The following is a 25,252-nucleotide window of genomic DNA, read 5'->3' as shown; positions in this document are numbered from 1 at the left end:
TACTGGATATTAGGGTAAAAAATTGACAGGAATCACGAAATTTAGGGGAACCATTAATGGGGGAGAGCATGTTTAGATCAGAAAAAACGGGACATTAATTGAGTAGGAAATCGTTAAGCTGCAATTAACAGGATACAAGATAATTAGGCCAAAAATTAATAGGACAACAAATAAAATGGGGATAGAATTCCAATAAAAATCCTCTTACTTGTTTTGTTGTTCAGCATTATACTTGTGTCTTTCGCTGTTGCGAAAGGCAACAGACTGGCAAGCAGTGCGCAGGAAGTAATGGTAAGCGGCATTTTATTGAAACTCCTATATTTCTAATTGCCGTTCCACTTTTGCATAATACAAGGAAATGTTAAGATAATTACTGAAGAACCATTTACAGTACGGTTCATGTTGACTTGTTCCTGAAAGAGAAAACCTGTTTGACAAGGCCAAAATATGATATAGCGACAATCGCGGTATTCACCCGGTCCTAGCAACTTCTGCACTTCCAGTCCCTGCTAAAGAAATTAAACCTGAAGGCTGGGTCCTGAAGGTGACGAAAAAGGCCACTCGTTTCAATGAAAAACAAAAAAACTACTTTGAAGAAAAGTTTTCTTAGGTCAGGAGACGGCCATAAAGTCGAAGCTATTAGTCTATCACAAAAGATGAGGTACGCAAAAGATGAGGACAGAATTAGGCGGTTCACGTTAGATGAGTTCCTGACTTCTCGCCACGTTCAATCCTTCTTCTCCAGAATGGCCGCGAAGCTCAGAAACAGACAGGAGGAGGTCCTCCACGATGACACAACAGCCCGCTAAGAATCAAGCTGCAGATATTCTTTACAAGTGTCAGTGAACTCATCCAATTGCTTATGACTCGTTCAACTTGTGTGCCTTAGACGTATCTAAGCCATCTATAATGGTTTTAAAAAGCTAAGCGTCAACATGTTTCGCTTAATATGCGAGTATTTTGATCTAGATGTTTGCAACATCCCAAGATCGCGTAAAGCGCCCTACATAGAATTGAAGACTAGTCTTGTGCAGACATGCAGCTGTGCTCCATCACAGAACTGAACGACTTTAGCGGCTGAAGGGTGTCCCAGGATCATAAAGAACGGTGTCTACTAAATACAAAAGTGTTTTCCGCCAGATTAGGAAAGCTTGGAAAAAGTAGATCTTAGCTAGGGTATTGGAATCCACAAATAAAAGTGGGGATAGCCATCAATTTTTCCGAGATAATTAGCCTTGAATCTCCAAGAAAACTGCTGACGTTAACATTTTTCAGAAAAAAAGGAAAAGATATTTCTTCACAGATTTTCCTAGAGTTCGCCTTTACATGCACAAAGCTAAACACATTAATAAACATCTTAAAGTACATGGTAAATGGTAACATAAAAAACAACTCTTGGTATGTTTTTAATAGCAAAATCGTCGCAACAGCCCTTTTAGTGTCCCTGGACAGCTCTCTTCTGGCTTAGCCAAAATACAGTCTACATAGCTTTTCCTCACAGTCAAAATTTATTCACGTGTTGAATAGGCTTGCCACTTCCATTTCATAACATAAAATGTAGCGGTAATCACACGTTTTCAAACATTAAATGAGTTGTTTCACCCTTTCGAAAACTTTGTCGGTTGCCTGTTACATTTTTTTCCTGTTACCTCCCTAGGAAGTCAAACATTAACGTCTCTCGCACATGTTTAGCGCGCGCATACGCCATCTGCAGTTGGATATGATTTCTTTGACGGGTACGTTAACAGCTAGTTTTTCAGCTGAAAGCCCTTAACAGTTAGTGCTTGGCGATATGCTGCTTTTCTGGTAATCCTGGTTTTAGTACAGGTTCGTATTTTATTGCGATATTTGTTTCGGCACGCTTGGTAGCGTAGTTGATTATTTAAAACCAAGCGCGCGCCTGGCGTTTAAATCATGCCTTACATACATGCACAGACCGTGTGCCACAAAAAAGGAGGCACCTTCCTTAACTGCCCTTCAGTAATTTTCTGAGCATTTCCTTTTCTGATGCAAAAGTGAAACGGCTTAGAAAATATAAGGAGTTTCAATAAAACGCCGCTTACCATTACATCCTGCGCATTCTTTGTCAGTCTGTTGCCGCCTTTCGCAAAATTTAATGGCATTTCGGACAGCGGAAGTCTCCCGTCTCCAAGTCTGATCTGAACATTCTCTCCCCCATTAATTTTTCTCCTAAATTTCGTGTTTCCTGTCAATCTTTTACCCAAATATCCAGTACCCTGAAAACCCGTAATAAGGCCTCATTGATGAACACCTGATCAAGAGCCTGATACTGTATATCGTTTTTCTTTCTCTTTTTAATACAATGCACGCCACCCCCACTCTCCGCCCCCCCTCTCCCCCCCCCCCCACCCTTCCCTCTCACCCTACAAAACATAACCTACAAAATGACTCAAATTTCCAAGCATAAGTTCATGTTCAAATCATTCCGGGAAAGCAAGTTACTTGTTTAGCCACTGAAATGCGTAAAATAGCTTTGAAGCCGATTATTACATTTTCACTTCCTACCCACCTTATCCCTACCCATTAGAATGTGCACTTCTTATGTGTAACCCAATCTGTGGAATAATGGCGAGTGCACAACAGATTGAAACAGAACTGAGCCTAAACGAGTTCTTGATGAGAATCCTCGACTAAAAGGAAGATTTTAAAGGCTGCTAACAGACTTTTGGGTCAGTTAGTATCTCAGCAGATAGTTAAACTTCTTGTAAACGGCGGCTTATGAGACGAAAGACGAAAGACAAATAAAATTGATAGATGACGCGGGCTTCGGAGAGTTGAAATCTGCTTTACCGTTGCGATGTCTCAGAGTGATTTCGTACACTAATCATTGAAAATGCGGTTGAAAGCTACTGATAATATAATATGAGGTATCGTGGAACACCCAGTTGTCGACATGTCGCGAAGTAAGTGGAATATATCATTATTTTCTTTGTGCATCGTTATTTTCACGTCATTATGCTAATTAGGGCAGCGGTCTTTGTTGACAAAGCACAGCTTAAACTTATTCTTCTAACATTCCACAGTTTCAACTGACCCAAAATTTTATTGGACAGTTTTAAAGGTGAGACATTGCTCTTTATGTGGAGGGTAGTTTTGGGATCTAAAGTGATGTACTTTTGGCGATATTTTCCTTAAATTTCGCCTTTTTATGGCGCTTCACGAGCAGTTCGAAAGTGAAGAAATTTAAACTTCTGTAAAAACAATCAGATGTTGGTCAAATTGCTAAAAACAGTCTCTCGACGTATCAAGAAACATTTTCTTGTCTCAATAAAGTATTTTTACCCGAATTTATCACGTTTTCGTTGTATGGCAAATTGTTAAAAATGTGCCCTAAAATAGCCGATGAAAGCCCTCTCAGAGGGGCAAAACCAAGATGGTCGCCCGAGCGCTAAAATACCGATCGAATTGAACTGAAAGTTATATTTTTGTGAATCACTTAACTAGAACATTCATCTGAGAAAGTTTGAGGAATTTGATTTTTTCTCGTCCAAATGACCTTAGTCGATAATTACAGAGGGCGGCTCAGTGCTGGAAACTGTTTTGAGCCACCTGAAATAGTATAAAATAGCTTATGATCCGAAACGAAGGATTAACTAACTGTATGGGCATGACATTGCTTGCTCTAGCTCTCATAGGCTCAATTGCCAGCCGCTGTTCGGGACAGGAGCCCGCGCTCCTCCCTCGAAGGCATGGGGAGGGACGTAGACCAGACACGAGAGAGCGGCGGAAAGCGAGCCTATAGCTCTCACAACGCGGAAAAAGTTAGAACGTATTAGAATTGATCAACATACTACACAGAATGATACAGAGGTCATCCATGAAAAGCCATATAGCGCCTTGCTCATTTTTTCAATATTACTTCAATTAATTTTATATCTTCCTGATTGTGAGCAGTCAGATGACGGCGATGACTTGAGAAGTTGACGGCCGATCTATCAACTTTTAATAAAATTAATTTGGAATGATAAGCAAGGCAATGCAGCTACCAGTTCCTATTAGACAGATGTTAAGCCCTTAGGCATGATCGAGAAATACATTTTGTTGCTTTCAATCTCTTGGTCGTCTACATGTACTATGTTAACAAGACAATTACTGGCGGTTTGCGCATTGTTAAAGTCAGACGGGGAGTATTAAATTCAGTGATTTGCATCTTTTCTTGGGATCCTTACCCCCTGGTCTGAAGGTTGACTCTTGATCTGCCCAGTATATTTAACTAACGCCAAAACATTCATTTTAATTTAGTTTTTGGGATTTAATTGAACCATCTGCTTAGAACCTTAAGCAGTTATTTATTGAGAAGCCACAAAAAAAGTATTATCTCCGTAATTTACAAACCTTATGGAATTACATTGGAAAGGATTCCTATTCTTGCTGCATCCGCGTTCGAAACAGTTCTTCATCATTTGACTGACTCATCGTGAATTTCTAACAATTAAACCATTATTATAGGGGGGAAATACCCGAAGTAGTCCGAAGTGGAAATTGTAGCGGAATTATTGTAGCGGAAACACCCGAGGCAGCAAGGAATCGCAGACGAGAATGCTTCCAGTGTGCTTAGGATCTACAACTTAAAAATATGTTTTTTATATTAAAAATCTTACTGGGTACGTTTATCATTCTTTAGACTCTAAATGATAAAGGTGAACAGAATTAATACACTCAACATACAGTTGAAAGTTCCGCTTGCAGCCTTGTGCAGACAACTTGTCCACTGTAAGTTATGTGGCTCCAAACAAGAGGGAATTCGGCGAAGCAATGTAGCAGAAAGTAACGTGATATTAAGTTTGCAATTAACAATACTTTATTTTGAGAGAACGGCTGTTTTTGTTGATGTTGTGAGGGTCCCGTAGCCAGTGAATGCATGCAGGGCATGGGAAGGGTTACTCCACAATAGTACACAGTAGATGGGATCATTCCATTGATATTAAGGCCACTTAACATTACGCATTTGCAAAGGTAGGCCGTTTTACAAAAATTTCGTCTTCAATGGTATTCGAGCCCTGACGCGCCGATGTTTCGCTGCGGTAGCAAGCTTTTTAGTCTTGTTATAGAACTACAAACTCTTTAACTTATTTCTATCAATCTGCATCTTTCCATTGTCAGTTGTTTGTCTCTCTGTAGAAATGTCGTAGCTTCATTTGTACTATTTGTTTTAATTACGTATTCATGTGTCATGCTTCTAGCATGGCCACAAAGCTTACTAATCAGGGGACACACACCAGATGGAATTGGGATTTGAAGTATTGTGGCCCTCGGTATTAGGAGGTGTCGGGGTACGGAAGTTTTTGGCAAAAAATTAAACAGTTTACAAACAAGAGACGATGATCATCCTCTCCTAATACAAGACATTGGTTAGATTAATGAGATACAGGCTATTTAACAAAACATCATTCACGGGATATGGGACACTAACCAGGGCCTCTTTAGCCTGCGTGTTTCCGGGCGCTCTCCCTGTTTATTAATATGGCCTTTCTCCAGGATGTTTATTCCTACCGTTGTTTAATTCCTCAGTCAGACATTTGTGACTTATAACCAACTTCGACTTCTTCGTAAGCCAAACAATTTTGACCACGTAATTACTCTCTCATTGTAGACTAGACAGCTTTGAAACCAAACGGGGTGAGAAACACACAAGCCGTAAACACTGGTGCAGACTAGTACGAGTAATTCCACTTTCGCTCAGTCCGTCGTGCGTGACGCGAAAGACAACCGCGAGAAAAAAAAAATGGTTCCGCGAAATCCCGGAGACTAGAAGCGCGGGAAAGATTTCGCGCGGCCAGTTTTTCCCTGCGGTTAATTTACGGTCTCGTTCGACGGACTCCTCAGAAGAAGGACTACTCGTAGTCTATAACTGGTGATGTTTAATTCATTACGGATCCTTTATTTGGACACAAGTCAGTGATTAGCCGTCGTAAACCGGACAAATGGACCTTTTTATTTCGAGGAGTTTCGTCTTAATGTCTTCCAGCCGTGACCACTCTTGCTTTCTTTCGGTTTGTTACTTCTCTCCGATGTTTTTCAACGATGCAATTTATTTTGAGTGACAAAAGATTACTCCTTACTTAATTTCCAGTAAGTCCTGAAATTCAGCGACAATAATCCCAACCATTCTCTAAGTGAACTAGAGCAGCTTTGAATATAAATTCTCCTTCTGGGTAGCGCTTCTGACAGGTTTATTGGCGGTGGTAAATGCTTTATGAGCCCTTATTGTACGAGCGATAGATGATTAAACCTTCATTATTTGACCGCCTCTTACCACATTACAGACCTAATTAAAACAGCTTTTAGCTTTTGTTTTTCAATTCCTGTAGTACCCTTCGAAGGCAGCACATACGCACTTCAGTAGCACGATCATTTCACTCTTCAATAACGATGTGTGACCATCGGAAAGCTCTTACTTCCTTTAATTTAGTTACTGCACATAAGTTACCTGATGCCAGATTAAAATGGCTTTAAAGCCGCACGTTACAAGCCCACACAACCTCTACAGTTCCTTTTTTCCTTTTTTTCCTCACGATGTTACGTTTATTAAACAGTTCAGAATTCCACTTTAGACTGAATTGAACAGCCTTAAAGCCGTTTATTTATACCCTTCCGTGCTATACGCCTAAAGCCGGCTTTCGATCGTGATGCTAAGTCCTTTATCAACCGCTAATCTGGTCACTGAAACGTCAGTGGCATATTTCTTAAAATTTATGTAGTACTATGTCTTTGTCGCGATAAACCTCTTTAAGTTCACGAGTGGCCACTGATATATCGACTAACCTCTATTTATACCTTTCTTCTTCCGAGAAGTACATTGCTTTACATCATTAGCCCTTTATGTTTCTATTTAACACTTACTATGCTTTATTTGGCCTTAAAATATCAGATCTTACACCTTCCTTTCTGATACAACATATGCATTATACATGCACCTTCAATTCCAATTTTTAATATCTGCATGCACATTCACTGGAAAAGTTGAAAATTTCCATGGACATGTCAATTTCAATTTACAGTATGTGAATCGTGATTTACATTTTTTGCAAATTACAATTTACTTGTTGGGGTTTTGTAAAATAAAATTACAGGAAATTTACAGTTTTTAGTACAGTATGTAAATGTTCTGAAAATAGTTATTTACGTTGTCTTTGTCGACAATGATTATTTGAAGAACATGTGAAAACCTGTAAAGTATTGTACGCACTTTTACAGTATCTCCCGTTGTAAAAAACACGTAAGTTGCTTTACTTAACCATGTGAGAAACGTGGAAATAATTCAACCGAATGCTGTAAAAAGTCTGGAAATGTTATGTTTGTAGCCCTGTAAAAACCATGTAAATGAAAAAAGGGGGCCTGTAAGAAACATGTAAAAACAATGTAAATGAGAAAAGGGGGCCTGTAAGAAACACGTAAAAACCATGTAAATGAAAAAAAAGGGAGCCTGTAAGAAATATGTCAAAACCATGTTAATGAAAACAGAGGCTTGTAAGAAACATGTAAAAACCATGTAAATGAAAAAAGGGAACCTGTAAGAAATATGTAAAAACCATGTAAATGGAAAACCTAGAAGTTGTACGGGTGAGGTAGGCGGGGTGGGGAGGACTGTAAAAAAACATGTAAATTAATAAGGGGGGCCTTGCAATGGATGTGAAAACAATCTAAATAAGATAATGGGGGCTTTTCGAAAAACTGTAAAGACCATGTTAATGTAAAATGGAGACTCTTAAAAAGATCTAAATTTAAGAGAAGGCCTGCTTGAACTCTACAAAAACCATGTAATGAAAAAGTGGGGTTATTTAAGAGACCTCTCGTGTAACGGTTCAACCAACGGAGACTGTTCAAATGATGTAAATTTCAAATCATCGGCAAAATGGGACTTTCACAGCAAGAAATCAAAAATTTATTCCACTTAAAGTAAAGTTGCCGGTATAGTTTGTGAGGGCTTTACTTTAGACCCCAGTTATATGGTGTGGGGTACCCAAGACAGCTGTCGCTCTCTGTCTCTGTCTCTGTCTCTGTCTCTGTCTCTGTCTCTGTCTCTGTCTCTGTCTCTGTCTCTGTCTCTGTCTCTGTCTCTCTCTCTCTCTCTCTCTCTCTCTCTCTCTCTCTCTCTCTCTCTCTCTCTGAGGCAACTTAATCGAGCGTTTATGTGTAAAAATGTTGTCCCTGTAGTCCGAGTCAAAGTTGACCCTACAAGGTTAGTCATAACTGGCCCTTATTAAATAATCAAACGTGCAAATATCCGTCTTTCTTTTAGTTTTCCTCGGTCATTCAATCAAAGCGGCTTTTGCGGAGTTAATTTTCATTTCTTTGATACAAATTTCTGCTTTAAATCCTAACGCTAGTCATTTCGTGACACTCGCCACGACGAGAATTGTCTCGGTTAGGCGAACAAAATTGTTTATATGAAGAAAAGTTGTCCCGCCTGCCCGGTTGCCCTACCTGCCGAGGCGAGACAACTCGCCCACCCGAGTTGTCTAGCTCCCCGACGGGTTCGCGATCCTCTTGTAAACGGTTGGTTGAATTTTGCAAGAAATAAGTGTAAAGTTACAGAGTAACTTAGGGTGGGGGGAGGGGGGAGGGTTTTCTCGTTTACTGGGACATATATATAAATGGCGCCTTTTAAAGGCGCGTAAAGTTAAATTGTAACACCGCCGTAAAGCCACGTAAACCTACCGTGAAGCCCCCATTAAGGTGCCTTTTACGTTGAAGCATTTAGCGTGTGCATTTAGTGTGTCCAGGCGTGTGCAATAGTACGCTTTAAATTAGAGTTGGACTAGAAGGTATGCACCCAACTAAATCGTTGCATTGAGCGATACTACACTAAGCCATCTTCTTGTGAACCTTCCGCACACCCAGAGCGACAACAAAACTAGAATTGTTACTGCAAATGCAGGCCGCCCAAGCTCACGTTTCTAGAAAAGCAAAAACGTAATTCTCGGACACGTACGTAGTATTTATTCATGAAGGTCCATTAAAACGCCACGCGTTGCGTGAGTCCAAGGCGGAAAGAACCCTAGTAACTGAGTTTGAACTGACGCGGTGTTAGACTGAGCGAAAAACCGTTGAGAATGAACGAATTATCATCGATTTAGAGCGTTAAATATTCCGAAATATGAACATTCTACAAGTACGATTAATGCAACTAAGTCTGCTCTTATATTTTCACTGTTTTTTGGTGATTTCTACCGTTTTGTGCTTTCTTTACCATCACTGTTATCGCAGTCCTTTCATAAGAACATAGCAGCCCACAGGCGGCCAAGGCTCACAACGCGAGGAGATATTATTATTATTATTTATTTATTTTATTTTTTTTGAAATCTTTATGCGAACGTTCAGCGCGCGAAACGTGACACAGTTACCGCCGACATCTACTGTTACATACTACTGTTACAACTGTTACAACCGAGTTTGGTTACGCGAAACGTGACCTTCGCCTTACAGCATATGGTGGTGTTGTGTTACAACGGTTTGAATTTATAAAGGTTTGTATGGGGAAAAACGGTAATTAACCTGCGATGAACATACAATCATGAAGAGGTAGGAGGGTAGCAATACTCCTAGCCGCTTCACACAACTGACACACGAGAGCTACAACCCAGTTGGGCTTTTAAAAAAGCTTTGCTCACTAGTTACTTCGGTTGCTTGCTTGCATACTTGCTTATTAATTGCCTACTTCTCAATAGCTTGCCCGATGGCATCCCTGCTTGCTTGCTTAGTTGCATGCATGCTTATTACTTTCTTACTTGCGTCCTTCCATTCTTGCTTGCCTGTTTGCTTGCTTGCTTTCTCCCTCGCTCGCTCGCTTATTTATTTGCTTCCTTGCTTGCTTGATTGTTTGCTTGCTTGCTCGCTAGTTTCTTCCTTGCTTGTTTGCTTGCCTACTTTCTCGCTCACTCGCTTGCTTGCTTTCTTGTTTCCTGCTTGCTTGTTTGCTTAACTACTTTCTCGCTCGCTCGCGCGCTTGCTAGCTGGCTAGCTTACTTACTTGCTTGCTTACTAGCTCCCTTGCTTGCTTCCTTGCTTACTTGCTTGCCTGCCCGCCTGCCCGCCTGCCCGCCTGCCCGCCTGCCTGCTTGCTTGCTTGCTTACTTCCTTGCCAAAATCCACTCTACCTTCGCTCCGTCACCGTGCGAGGGAAGTTTTCCGTTACCCAGACGCTGAAGATAGCGATTAGAGTCAACAACAACAATAGGTAAGCCATTTTTGCATAATTTGAACAACTAGCGTGAAGTAAGGTTAAGATACAGTTTCGATTCGTTTTGCCTTTGGTTGTGAATATGTCATGGTCTAAGCTTACATTGCTTGTGGAATCGGCTTTGGGGATGTTTAACTACAGTGCATAAAGACAAGACCAGTTGTAATACTACTTGTGTTCGTTGAGCTTTACAATCAGTTATTATCTGTTCTCGATAAGTGCATACAACATTTGTTATTGGCTTACATGTATGCACTTTATGACCCCTTAATTTGATGGATGCTCTTGTAAGGTTATGTTTCCCTCTAATGTGAATGCTAGGAAGCTAAAATGTAATGTGCCGTCTTCAGCAGATAAATTTCTTTTATGCTAGTGTAAGTATTCTGAAGGTATTGAAGTGTCTACAGTTGTACCTTCATGCAAATTACAGTATGCTGTTATACACAACTGTACATGCACATTGCTCCCACTGGCAGTGATAGTAAGGTAAATGCTGTGGAATTTCTTTCACAGAGGAAAAACTAAGATGCTTTATAAAGAGGTATACATGTACCTCAAACTGTCATGAAAACTACATCCGGCTTGAAAAAAAAGGAAGAGTAACTTGGCCAGGCAGGAAAATCTACTTGTCTTGAACGACACAGGATTAGTCAGTTGATAATATTTGATAACAATCAATAGAAATTAGTCAATGATATCAGAAATCAATAAAAGGATTCGTCATGAGTAATCGATTAAGATCAATTATTTTTTTAATAAGCATTATTGACTTTGCTTTGCTTGAAACTTCTCTAGCATGTCAGTATGAATTTCTATCAAATGATTGATAACACTGATAACACTTACATATTTCCATTTGTTACTTTATATCAATAGTAGTTATAAGAATGCCATTTTTGGTGCATTAGACCAAAAAACAGCCTTCCCACCTCTCTAGAAATCAAAAAAATACCCTCGCCGGGCCCCAACTTGAAAAACCCGATTTTCAGGCCTCTTAGAGCATGTTCCATCTTAAGCCCTCTCATGAGCAAATTTCATGTCTCCCACCCCTCCAGAAATAAAAAAAAATCCCTCTGCCAAAAACACTTCACGCAGTCGGCTCATGACCAAAAAATACTCCTGCCACCCCTCCAGAAATCAAAAAAATCCTTCTGCCAGATTGGTCAGTGGTTATCTCAAGGATCTGGCTGGATAATCGATAAAATTAATGAACATTATTTGAATATTGTTAAATATAAGCCAATGAAGGGAAAATCATATATCCAACTTCCAAAAGAATTAAGACATCATATGAAAGGTCTTATAAACTTATAAAGATAGTAAATGTTTGAGATGGTGTCATATCAGACATTTAAATCCACAAGAAGTTAATCCAGAAAGAGTTAAAACAATTGATAGAGAGTATGTTAAACGTTTAGATCATTCTAATGTTGAATTTCCTGTTAAAGTCAATGATTGTCATAAAATTGAGAAACAAGATAATATCAACATCAATGTCTTTGTTAATAAGTAATGAAGAAAATTAACATTATGTATTAATCAAAGACTTTAATAGATTCATGTTTAATCAAAATAAACACCAACATAAACAACATTTTTGCATGCATTGTCTTCAACATTTGTCATCAGAAGACATTCTTAGTAAACATAAAACTGATGGTATAGTAATCAATGGTGAACAAGCAATGAAAATGCCAGAAAAAGGTGAAAAAATAATGTTTAAAACTCACCATAGACAATTAAAAGCACCATTTGTTATATATACTGATTTTGAAGCTAGAAAACACAGAAAAAGTTGATTCATGTAAACCAAATGACAACAAATCATATACTGAAGCATATCAAAAACATACAGATTGTGGATATGGTTATAAAGAGTATGTTGCTATAATGATAAATACACAAAACCAGTTCCATCTTTTAGAGGTGAAAATGCAGTTCATAAATTTATGGAGAAAATGTTAGATGAAGTGAAATACTGTAGAAATACCATCAAATACAAATTCAATAAACCCGTGAAAATGACTGATGGAGATAAGAATAATGCTAAACAAGCCAAAAGAATGTCATATTTGCGATAAAAAATATAGTAAAACAGATAAAAGAGTACGAGATTATTGTCTTGTTACTGGGAAATATAGAGGTTCTGCATATGAGAGTTGTAATCTTAATTTTAAATTAACCGATAAGATACCAGTCATATTTCATATTCTTAGAGGTTATGACAGTCATTTTATAATGCAGCAAATGGTGAAATAGCTAAAAATCATAAATACATTGATAAGAAAGGAGAAGAAAAAGAAATGTTGATGAATGCAATTCCAAATAATATGGAAAAATATATGGCATTTATGCTAGGTCACAATTTAGTGTTTATTGATAGTTTTCAGTTTATGAGTTCTAGTCTTGATAAACTAGTGAGTAATTTACCAAGAGAGCCATTAAAACATACATCTGAAGTTTTCAAAGGAAAAGCACTGGATCTAATGTCAAAGAAAGGCATTTATCCTTATGATCATATGGATTCATTTGAAAAGTTTAATGAAACAGAATTACCTTCAAAAGAACAATTTCATAGTATTCTCAATGATGAACATATATCTGAAGATGATTATAAGCATGCTAAAAAAGTTTGGAAAGGATTTAATCTCAAGAATATGGGAGAATATCATGATCTATATTTATTGTCTGATATTCTGTTACTATCTGATGTTTTTAAAAATTTCAGAAAAACATGTTTTGAATATTATAAAGGTGATCCTGCTCATTATTTTACTTCTCCTGGATTATCATGGGATGGTATGTCGAAAATGACTGATATTAAATTGGAGCTGATGAATGATATTGATATGTTCCAGTTCATAGAGAAGGGTATGCGGGGTGGTACTTCCTATATCGCTCACAGATTTGGTCAAGCAAATGATAAATATATGAAAGATTATGATAAAACAAAACCTTCAAAATAGATCACTTATCTCGATGCAAATAATCTCTATGGTTACGCGATGTCACAATATCTTCCAACTGATAAATTCAGATGGATGACAGAAAAAGAAATTGATAAATTAGATCTTGCTAAATATACTGAAGAAAGCAAGACAGGTTTTATTGCTGAAGTTGATTTGGAATATCCAAAAGAATTACATGATTTATATAATGATTTTCCATTAGCTCCTGAACAAGTTAAAGTAACAGAAAATATGCTATCAGACTACTGCAAAGAAATAAAAGACAGATTCAATATATCTATGGGACAAGTTTATAAATTGATACCTACATTGAACAATAAAGGAAGATACGTACTACATTACAGATATTTGGATTTATATCTTGATTTAGGATTAAAAATAACAAAAGTACATAGAATTCTTCAATTCAATCAATCTCCTTGGCTAAAACCGTATATTGGTTTTAATACGGAAAAAAAGAAAACAAGCAAAAAATTCATTTGAAAAAGATTTCTTCAAACTGATGAATAATTCAGTATTTGGGAAAACTATGCAAAATTTAAGAAAGAGTAGATGTTCGATTAGTAACTGATGGAAAACATGTTAAATTAGCAAGCAAACCAACTTATGTATCATCCAAAATTTTCAATAAAAATTTAGTTGCCGTTTATAAAATCAAAGAAACGTTAAAATTGGGTGAACCAGCATATATTGGAATGTCTATATTAGATATATCAAAAACATTAATGTACGATTTCTATTATAATCATATCAAAAAGAAATACAAAAATAGAGCACAATTATTATTTACAGATACTGACTCTTTCACATATGAAATTAAGACAAAAGATATTTATGAAGACTTTTGGAAGGACAAAAGTAAGTTCGACAGCAGTGATTTTCCAGAAGATAGTAAATTCTATGATAAATCTAATAAAAAAGTGATTGGTAAGTTCAAAGATGAGACAGCAGGTCAAATCACAACTGAATTTGTTGGTCTCAGAAGTAAGATGTATTCATATATTAAAGAAAATGGAGAAAATAATAAAACAGCAAAAGGTATCAAAAAAATAGGAATCAAAAAGAATATCAATCATACTGATTATAAAAATACGTATCATAGAATGAAAACAATAAGGTCAGATCATCACAATCGATCTTACGAATTGAACAAAGTTTCACTATCATGTTTTGATGATAAAAGATATCTTCATGATGATGGTATTGATTCTTATTCAATTAAATCAGCAGTAACTTCGGCTGAAGTGTTTGGCTCATCAATCAAATCATTCTCCAATTTTGGAAAATCTTTGGTGATGTTCAAATTTCTTTGATGTAGTCTAGTGCTGAGGTGTCTGTATTTACCTGTCATCTTATAATTTTTGTTGTTTAAACAAACAGTACAATACCATGGTGGATTATATTTCATCATTATTAGTGTGGATAAGTTTCATATATATTAGTTGAACAATAATCTTTTCAATTTCTTCCAAAATGATTCTTTTTTGAAAAGTAGAACCTTTCATTCGGAAATTTACTTGATACAAATGAGTATACTTCAGACTTGTTCATATAATATTGATACATAATTTTTATCTATTCTAATAATATGAGTCAATCATGGGAAACAAGTCAATCAAGCCAAAGTATTAGCCAATCGAGCCAATCAAACCAATCAAGCCAAAGTACAAGCCAAAGTCTAAGTCAATCATGCCAATCAAGTCAGAGTTCAACCTGGGATTCTCAATCTTCGGTTCAAGAATGGTTACCATCAGATTACGAGGAATCTGATTCAGATTAAATTTATAAATATAAAACTATATATATATATATATATATATATATATATATATTGAGATGAAACTGACTGAAACAAATAAGTTTAATTGTGGAAATGTTATCCACAAAGGAATGATCAAAATGGAATATATAGATTGTCCATTCTGTGATCAAGAATTAAAACAACCAACGATTAAAACAATTTCATGTTGTGAAAAACAAGACACGATAAATAACAAAAGCAAAAATGTATGCCGCAATTGTGGTACAGTAAGTGGTTATGATATAGCCAGTGAATACATTGATTTTCGTGAAAACAAGTACAAGATTGTGAAGAAATCAGTTTACCAAAGAAAATATCATTTAGAAAATGTGCTAAACGATATTACTAGTAAAAATGGATGGCAATTATCCGTAAACAATAAAAATAGAATACATGATATTTTCCGAAAAATAGATAAGATAATGGTAATCGTAAACGAATGATTAACATTAATTTTATTCTAAAAAAAAAAAATTCGAATTCTTGGATTCACCGACTAATAATATACCAATAACAAAGTCAGAAAAAACTTTGCTAATGTATGTATATTACTAGAATAAAATGATTACATCTTTTTCAGTTGTGAATAATTAATTGTATTTATTCTCAAATTTGTCGTATAATGGCTCATATCTGTTATAATTTCATCGACAACTTTGATGTAGTCTAGAAATCGTTCATCATCGAATTCCAATCCTCTCAGAAATGACCTTATATCAGTCGATATTTTTTCGTATGAAGTGTAAGCAAATTTACACATTTCAATCTTTCTTTTGCAACTTTTGGCTTCTGTGAACGTGCTCGAAATAAGATCAGCACCTGATATTGTCCCAAGAACAGTGATATTTAGTGTTGCAGATCCCACTATTGTTCCTCTTCCTATCAATCCAACAGATCCGATTTTACACGCCAGGTCCATTTTTTAGTGCAGAGTGCACTATTGGGACGGTTATGGGAACTGCCCGCCGCTACGGCACTATGGCGCTATGGCCCTATGACCCTATGGCACTAAGGTGTAAACTTTAATGTTTTGTTTAATTAATTAATTTCAGTTAATTAATTAGTCCAGAGGCAAGGAAGTGGTGGGGGTGGGGTGGGAAAGGTACATGTGTACTCTACGTAAAACATGTTCCATCGCCGTCAGTTGGGTATGAACATCGCAAAGCTATATATTTGTTTCAGGTAACCCCTTTCTCTCCTTGTGGTACCATTCTCTTTAGAACAAAACCAATTTGCTGTAAACCCATGCGTAGAGTGGTTAGCGTCCGTGGCTTCTATATTAGGTGGACGATACATTGCATACGGAATCACGCGCAAATTTTGAGTGGTTCTCCTTATGGTAGAACTCAACATGTAAGAAGCATGCGTTCTAGCATCGTTAGTGTTATACACTATCTTTCCACGCGGTATTTTAAATGTCATGTCATGTGACCAAGGACGGCAGTTATTTTTCAGGTAGCGCCAATTGTCCCTTTTTATTGCAAAAGTGAAACGTTACTGTGGCTGCGTAGCTTTTAGAATTACACACAGGTCGGTTCAACAAATATCATCTGCTGTTTTCAATCTACAATAGTGTGCTTGCCAGGGTTCAAATGTTTATGCTTCTCCTTATCAGCTTGTTTATTTCTTTCCTTAATTGTGTCTGTAAGAGAGACCAAAAAGTTCCCAAGTTAGTGGCTTTAATACTCCGCAAATTGTAGATTTGTGACAAAAGAAACCAGGAATGTGCTTAAATATTGCTGCAGACTCCGTGGCACCTAATGAAAGTGCAAATTGATTTAATCAGTCTTTGAGGAGACTCATTCATATCGGCCAAATAGCGCTGTTTATCTTCAATACTTTTCGTTGAAACGTTTCTCAGCCATCAATATCGTTGTGTGTTAATTTTGAATCGTTTTATTGTTAACAACAAAGGTGGCAACAGTAAAAGAAAGTGGTATTTCGTGACTATCTGATAATTAAATTAGTTCTTGTTCATCGGTAAAAATTTGCAGTTTAGTAAACCAACATCGTTTCTGTTCCGTTTCTTCATCATCACATCTTCCGTGTGTTTTGAAGAAAACAAGGGTTTCATATTACATGCGTTTGCGAGGAAAACAAAAGTATCAAGTTGCAAAGTTAACGTGAAGAGCTAAATTGTCACGTTTGCTGCTTCAACGTATTATTGAATTTAAAATGAACGAACATCAACGTAAAACACCAGTAGCAATTAATTTGTACGTAATTTTTGGACCTTGAATGAAAATGCAACCTTGAAACATACACACTGCAAAGGGGAAAAGCCCTAGCAGACTACCAAAGTAGACACAAACCGGAAGTGAACCGAGCAGGAGGGAGTACTTACGGGACTACCGTGCCAGAGCTATCAATTGAAAGGCCGCGTGCAAGAACGTCCCCTAGATTTTTTGGCCATTTTGAAAGTGCTCAAAAATAGCTGAATTTTGGCATGTGGGCTTCGTTTTACCTGAGAAACATTGCTCTGAGGTTTTTTTGGCTGGGGAGCTCTTCGTTCTCGAGAAATAACGTATGCAAAAAAAAAACTAAGTTTTCCAAGCGGCATCTTTTGGAGATCTTTTTTTGAACAAAAAACAAAAGAAACCTTCTTATTATTTTGTTGAAAAGCAAACAGGCAGACTGTTTATGGTGTATTCCACTGAATCTTAGCTGTCTTAAAGTCAAAGGAAAATAGTGTATAGAGCGGAAATCTGGGAACAGATGTTTACATCGGTTATTTTGACGTGAACACAACACGTGAATCGATCGAGCGTCAAACGAAATACCATCGAACAAAAAAGAGATGTGCCGCATTAGAGCTCTGTCAACTAATATCTTAAGCATTGTGTTAAAGTACCTTGTATGCCTGCCTGGTGGTTGAGAGGCATCATAAAGCCTCGATAAACCCGTAAGTCATCAGCACGTTTTAAAGAATCAAAATGTGTTCTGAAACTTCGAAGGCAGCTGATATACCGTAAACGTGTTATCGGCATTCGAAGTCAGATCGAGCCAGGCAGCAAAGTCCAAGAGCAGTTCTTGCCCAAGAAAAATACTCCTGGTGAGTCGTGGGCCAATTGCCAAGCGTTGCTAGCGTCAAAGTTTAGAAAGCGAGAACTGGTTTTAGACTTAGAAAATTTGTCTTGTCTCGACCGCCATGTTTTCCCGCGCACGAGGTGTAAAGACCCTTCCCGGCATGCATTGCGATCACGTTCTGCGTACGTTTCTTGAACTGGTAACTAGATTGTTTCGGCTTTTTTCATTTAAACATAATAACGGCCAACAAGTAGCGATCGATTGTAAAAAAAATCAACTTTTTTTGACATAATTATTTCTTTTTTTTCCAGTTTTCTTCATCAAATTCCAGAAATTCACCAATTTGTACATTTCATAAGTGTTCTGGCTTGATTTTGTCTTAATTTCTATTCTTTTTTGACTTTTTAAGAGAAAAGTAAAATCCAAGCAGGCGGATCCAAGGTGGTGGGTCAAATGATGTCATTTGACATCATATGACGTCACAACCAACGATTGTGGTATCATTTTGTAGACCAAGTTCAGGGCTATCTAATCGATGTAAATTTGTTTCGCTGTGCTTTAACAGAACGAAAACCCAAGGGGATTCCATTCACTTTCCCCTTGTACCACGGTGGGGGTAAGAGTTAGCTTGTACGTCTGCGGGTTAAATAGCAGTGCAAAGCGCCTAAATTCTATTCGTACAATCTAAATATGGGAATGAACAGCCGTGAGTTTTTCTCGGCCTATCTTGCTTTTTAGATTACTCTTGATACCCTGCTCAATCAGTATAGGTCATTAATACTTGATCTTGCAACTTATTATTGTCAACTCTTACTTTACATTCGGCATACAAACTCATCAATCCTGAGAAGTATTCTTTGCTGAAACTATTGTTTGCCTCATTCCGAGTTCAAAAACCCTTGAGATATTGATTTTGCCGCATCAGGCATGCAAGTAAATCTTGTTAAACACGTATATAATGCTTGAACTGTAAGATTGAGCTTCAGGTAGCGTTTTTCTTCTGAAAGTTCCTATATTAAATTAACAGCAGATAAATTTTATACCTCAAAGATGTTGGCACTAAATATGATAAATAATCGCATATCTGCGGGTAAGGGTGTGAAAAAAAATTGCAATTGTGAGAAAAAATTGAGCGTTGAGAAGATCTAGTAGCTGAAATTATCTGAAAAACCTAGCGTCCAAGCGAGCACACATGGCAACATACATGGCACCAGTGCCTTAAGTTTAGCAAGGTTTGGCCCTGGTTGAACTTTTTGAATTTTTCTAGGCACTCAAGAAGCTTAAGTGGCTCTTGGCTATCGTTTTCTTTTCTACTCAGTAACCTCCTGTGTACATCTGTAGCTCCATAGCACTGTGAAATAAGTAATTTGTTTTTTCTGGTCACAAGACTGTGTTGCATATTCTACATGGTGGATGCTAAAGTAGCTGGGAAGCAGTACTGTTTTCCTACAGCAAACCTGGTCAAGATCTCTTCTGCTTAATCTTGAGAAGGACTCAGATCAGCCTGGTGTATGGTGAGTTGGCCACTTCTGTACATCACAGACAACCTGCAGAAGTACTGGGCTATTTGGTCTGCAGCAAGCTACTCTTCTTTGCTGAACATTTTCCTGCCACTGCTGTCTTACAGAGTCTCATCTTACTGCACTCAGTCACTGCATTTTCGTCCTGTCTCCTCACATTCCAGGAATATTCTTTTCATTATCTCAGAAAAGAGGGTTCCCCAGACCCATCCCTTTGAGATTTCTCATGTGGATCATGATCACTAAAGGACGTTTGGGATTTCAACCCATTTTATTTTGACGCTGTCTATGCCGTTTCTTTCTCTAACCTCATTAGGTGTTTACCCGCTGATCCATGTGTTTCTGTAGACTGCAAAATACTGGTATGTTTTTGTGAATCCCTCCTCAGGGTAGGAGAAATACACTCTCGTATCTTTGACAACTTGGGACTCTTCCTCAATAGATTGCGAGTCCTAGACCATAGTTCATTGAGGGGAATGATTATGAAGCCCGGCAAACATCAAAGGAGCAAACAAAGATGCCAAGATTTGTGTTGGAAGGTCCACAGCAAGATTAAGTATTAATGACCTGTAATGATCGAGCAGGGTTTCAAGAGTAATCTAAAAAGTAAGATAGGCCCAGAAAAACTCTCATCTAACTAGTCAATGTTTTAGAATTTTAATATCGTGGCCATTCCCATATTTAGATTCTACGAATAGAATTAAGGTGTTTTGCACTGTTATTTTAACCCGCGGACGTACAAGCTAACTCGTAACCCCACCGTAGTACAAGGGGGAAGTTGATGGAACCCCTTTGGGCTTTCTCTCTGTTTAGGGCCAGCGAAATAATTAGATTAGATAGCCCTGAGCTTGGTCTACAAAATGATACCATATATATGTTGGTTGGCAAATGACGTCATTGGACCACCATCTTGGATCTGCCATCTTGGATTTTACTTTTTTCTTAAAAAGTCAAAAAATAACGGAAATTGATACAAAATCAAGCCAGAACGCTTATCACATGTAAAAATTGGTGAATTTCTGGAATTTGAAGAAGAAAACTGGAAAAAAAACTACAGAATTATGTCCAAAAAAGTTGATTTTGGCCAAACCCACATGAAACTAATCGTTGCCATGTAAACGTCAAAAATGATGGACACACAATTGACATATCAAAATATTCGTGAAGGATGAATGAACAGCTACTGAAAGTTTCAGCTCTTTAGAGTAAATCATCTTTTCAAAATTTTGAAAAAACCTTATTGGGGGATGGCATTCACCCCCCCCCCCCCCTTGCCTTGTACGTCCATCGATTAAGCGATATTGCAAAGAGTTTTGCATTCATCGAGCTTCCACTGCCCTATATAATATTCAAAGACTGTTAATGACATTAACATAGAAATAACTTTGACAAACTGATTCTATAATGTCTAATATTTTTAGATTTCGCCCTTGTCTCTTTGTTAAAACTAGTCTCTTGTCACATTGTTTAAACAGCTTTTGTTACCAAAAAATAACAGATGCCAAAAAATTTATTCTTGATTTCATTAGGCCAAGGGTGACTCTAAACTGTGATAAAATTAGTTTTGATTTAGAAAGTTGGGTTTAAGCAATATTTGAGTCAGAATTTGAGCTAATTTGCCTTATAGCTAAATGTTGCGTGACATGGGTAGGAAATGACAATCCTTGATTGGCACCTGTAACTTCAAATGACTTGAAACTCCTGGTGTGAACTAGGTCCAATCTATATTTGTGTAAAATATCAATATAGTTCAATGCATTCTGTAACCAGGAGTGTTGTCGAAATTTGATACTTATTTTAGTGACATTTTTGGGATCTTGGGCAAAAAACCAGGGGGGGGGGGTGGTCTAACTCCTAAGGGAAAAATTCCAAAGCCGGCCCACTTTGTCTTTTAGAGTTGTTGGGTAGTACCTTCAATCTGGCAAAGTTTCATCCAAAAAGGAGAGATGGCAGGTATCACCCCTGCCTGGTCCTCTAGTAAACTCGGTCTTAAAAGCAGTCACATTAGGACCACTCCTTTTATACTCTTCCGGGTCTAATAAATCAGCATAAAATTCAAATATTCTTTTGAATAACTGATCATGCATCGCCATTCGAGCTATTTGTTTTTCAGTATGATCTGCTTTTGTTGTCAGTTCAGTTATTTTGTTGTTCAAATCATCGATTGTGGTTTGCATTTCTCTTCTAAAAAAATTTAAAGGATCATCAAACTCATTCAACTGTTTGATATTTACAGAATCATTATTGAACGTTTTTGATCTAATGATTTTTTATGTCAATATTTCCATTGAAGTTTGCAGTTTGAAATTCAACAGCAGCTTGGAATGTCAGTTTGCTATTTTCTACATAATACAGTTCATCAAAGACATCTGAGCTCACATCATTCTGTTTTCCCTCAATTCCATAAACGATCAAATGGCCACGACGCTGAGATGGACTTTTCACAATACCTTGACATTTCAAGTCAACGTAGATGTATTCAGGTGGAGTTGCATCATATTTATGCAAGTGAATGATGGATCTACTGTATTTCGAAAACAGCCTGGTTGTTTGTTGACCAATATTCAAGTAAGTGGAAACAACTGACACTGCCACCTGATCCATAACTGGTGGAAAAATTCAATCACTAAAGTGAATTCACCCTGTGGAAGTTTGTACATGTTGAAACCCAGTCGAGATGCATACCAGTTTTGTGCTCCTTTTCCCATTCTAAAACTGTAAGCTTTTTTACTAATATCATGAGGTGAATCAGAAAAGTCTTCGATACCGTCAACAATGATGTTACTCTCACTAGTTGATTGATTAACATCATCCATAAGGTATTGGAAAACGTTTTTTGTTTGTTTGTTTGTTAAGCCGCTTATATGTGACTCATTTACATTTTTTTTGGTCGAAACTATCAGTCAGCATTATAATCATATCCCCTTTTACCTGGTTTACGTACTGATATTGGTAGCTGACAATATGTTGTGGGGGTCATTGGATAAGTTGGCTATTTTATTGTTGTTCATCTCAATATTTGCAAGCATTTTTTTGAACCGTCTAACAATAATGTATCATTTTTATCCACTTTATTGAAAACTGCAGTATCCACGTATTGTTTGTTCACAACATTGTCGTTTGTTGTTGGTGGTTTTAAATTGATGATTTTGTTGTTACCCATATCAAGATCAACAGTCATAGAATTTCCACCATGTATGCTTCATTTTTTGTTAATTTTAACGCGTTTTTGAAAAATGAAATTGTAATAAAAAGTGATGATGGTGATAGCAAAAAGGATAAATGTCCCATAACGTTAGAATTTCAACATAACACTTTTAAAGTTTTGATAAAATTGAAAACAAATTACCAACTTACTTGACTGGATCAAATTTTCACGAGCTTGTTGGCTTTGACAAAGTGATTCTGAAAGATGCTGAAAATCATGGGTCACGAATGCCTGATATGAGTCAAGATACAGAAATGCTAAACATACACTGTGATTTGGTTAATACCAGCCTTGTTGATGGAGTAGATATAGATATAATATACAGTTTTAGCACATCTATCTTGAAACCGTCATATAGTTTCACTATGGAACCACGAAGAGTCACATTTAATCCTGTGAATAAGAACACTATTTCGAGAATAAGAATACATATAACTGATGGTAAAAGAAGACAGATAAATCTTAATGGCGCAGATACAGCTTTTAGCTTATTATTGAAAAGAATTATGTAATATATTATTATGAAACCATACGAATTCCAAAGATTTTACCATCCTAAAATGGGTAAATTTGTGTATCAGCACAAAGGAAACGGATTAATTGTTGACAACATATTTAAACCGATAAGAAGTATAGCATCAACTGTTGCCAAACCATTGATGAAAAAAGCAATAAGATCTGGATTAGAACATGCTGGTGAGAGTTTGGGTAAAAAAGAAGCAGGAAAATCTGGTGATTTGATAATGAAGAGATTGGGGAATATGTGAAAAGGAAATGTGAAACAAGAAAGTACAGATATGATATTGAATCGATTAATATTAGGTGAAGGTGTGGTGTGGTACAATAAAAATGACACCTGTTGAAGCTAGTAAAAAGAAGAATGAAGGAATTGTATATTTTAATCTGAATGGTAATACAGAACCAAGGATGAAATCCCTTAAGTTTAAAGTTGGTGATAAAGTCAGAATAAATAAATACAAGAAAAACGTGTTTGACAAAGGATATACCCCAAATTGGACTGAAGAAATAGTTAAAATTGGTAAGATCCAATATACTAATCCAATCACATACAAGTTAAAAGATCTCAATAATGAAGAGATAAAAGGCAGTTTTTATGACCCCGAGCTGTTAAAAGCCAAACAGGATATATTCAGAGTTGAAAACATCATTCGGAGAAATTAAGAAAAAGCAAGCTTTAGTAAAGTGGAAGGGATATACTGATGATTTCCACAGTTGGATACCATTGAAGGATTTGAAAAATATAAACATTAATTGAGTAATATGTCTTGATATTACTCAAATGTGGTGAAAATAATATAACCTACATATACAGATTATTGTCTATTATTGTTGTTTCTGCCGCATTTGTTTTTGCTATTTATTTAGCCAAAAATATTGCTTTTGGCTTTTGCATTTTTTCTCGAGATAGTCAGTCAATTAATATATTCAAATGAATACTTGGAACCATCCATTGGTGAAAAACGACTGAATATGTTTCTAACGTGTTATAAATAAAGTGAGAATGATTATGCATTTCCGAGGGAAAGTCCCGTAACAGACTTCCAGTTTTCTGAGAAATGTCACGCAATTATTTTTATATATAATAATATATTGAAGTAATGCGTTGGTTTTGTCCGTATTGTTTAGAATATTATTTGATAGCATATATAGTCCAACATAAACTAACAATGAAGCATAAAAAGAATAAAAAAGAGTTTGAGAAGAGATATTATGAAAAAGAACGATGCGTTTCTAACGTGATAGCAATAATTCATACAAACAGTCTAATAATAAAATTTAGCTGACTCATTTAATAGGGAAAGTCCCGTGAATACATGATATGTTTCGAAAGTATTAGAAATAACTTGTAAGATATGACGTGACGCCACAGCTGTGCCAGTCTTGGACACATGAAATAGACCGCAGAGATATGACGTCACGGCACAGCTGTGCCAGTCTCGGACTTAGCACTATACAAACTATATTTATTACCTGTGTACACTACATAAAAACGAATGTTACCTGCCTTACTGTATCCATATATCACAAAGCTATATATCTGGTTTAGCAAACCTCTTGTCCTCCTTGAGGTACTATTCTCTTTAGAACAAAACCAATTTTCCCTAAACGCATGCGCAGATTAGTTAATGTTTGTGCCGACTATATGGAAAAAATCATATGACTGTCTCATGACTTTGATGACTCATTTCCGAGGGAAAGTCCCTAAATGACCGGCAGTCTCATAGTTTTCTCAAATTTAAGGAATCGAAAGAACTCATCCAATTCAAACTATCAGATGTCGATTAAGAACTGCCAAGCGATCCAGAAGAGCTGTATAGATCGCAAGTGTAACGCTTGGTTAACGCTCGGCTAAGATAGGGAGAGCATGGTTTGTGACACGGAGTGTTAACCAAGCGTTAGACTTGCGATCTATACAGCTCTTCTGGATCGCTTGGCAGTTCTTAATCGACATCTGATAGTTTGAATTGGATGGGTTCTTTCGATTTCTTAAATTTGAGAAAA

The 25,252-nt window shown here is 36.9% G+C and overlaps 1 protein-coding gene across 2 annotated transcripts in view; it reads left to right on the top strand.

Annotated features, from left to right (window-relative positions):
• The window catches only part of LOC145484742 (uncharacterized), a 179,923-nt gene that overhangs the window by 103,644 nt on the left and 51,027 nt on the right, over positions 1–25,252 (top strand). The window lies entirely within an intron of this gene.

This window comes from Orbicella franksi, chromosome 4, assembly GCF_964199315.1.
Source record: "Orbicella franksi chromosome 4, jaOrbFran1.1, whole genome shotgun sequence".
Lineage (NCBI taxonomy): Eukaryota > Metazoa > Cnidaria > Anthozoa > Scleractinia > Merulinidae > Orbicella > Orbicella franksi.
The sequence above is the reverse complement of the archived record's forward strand: the minus strand, read 5'-3'. Positions and strand labels throughout refer to the sequence as shown.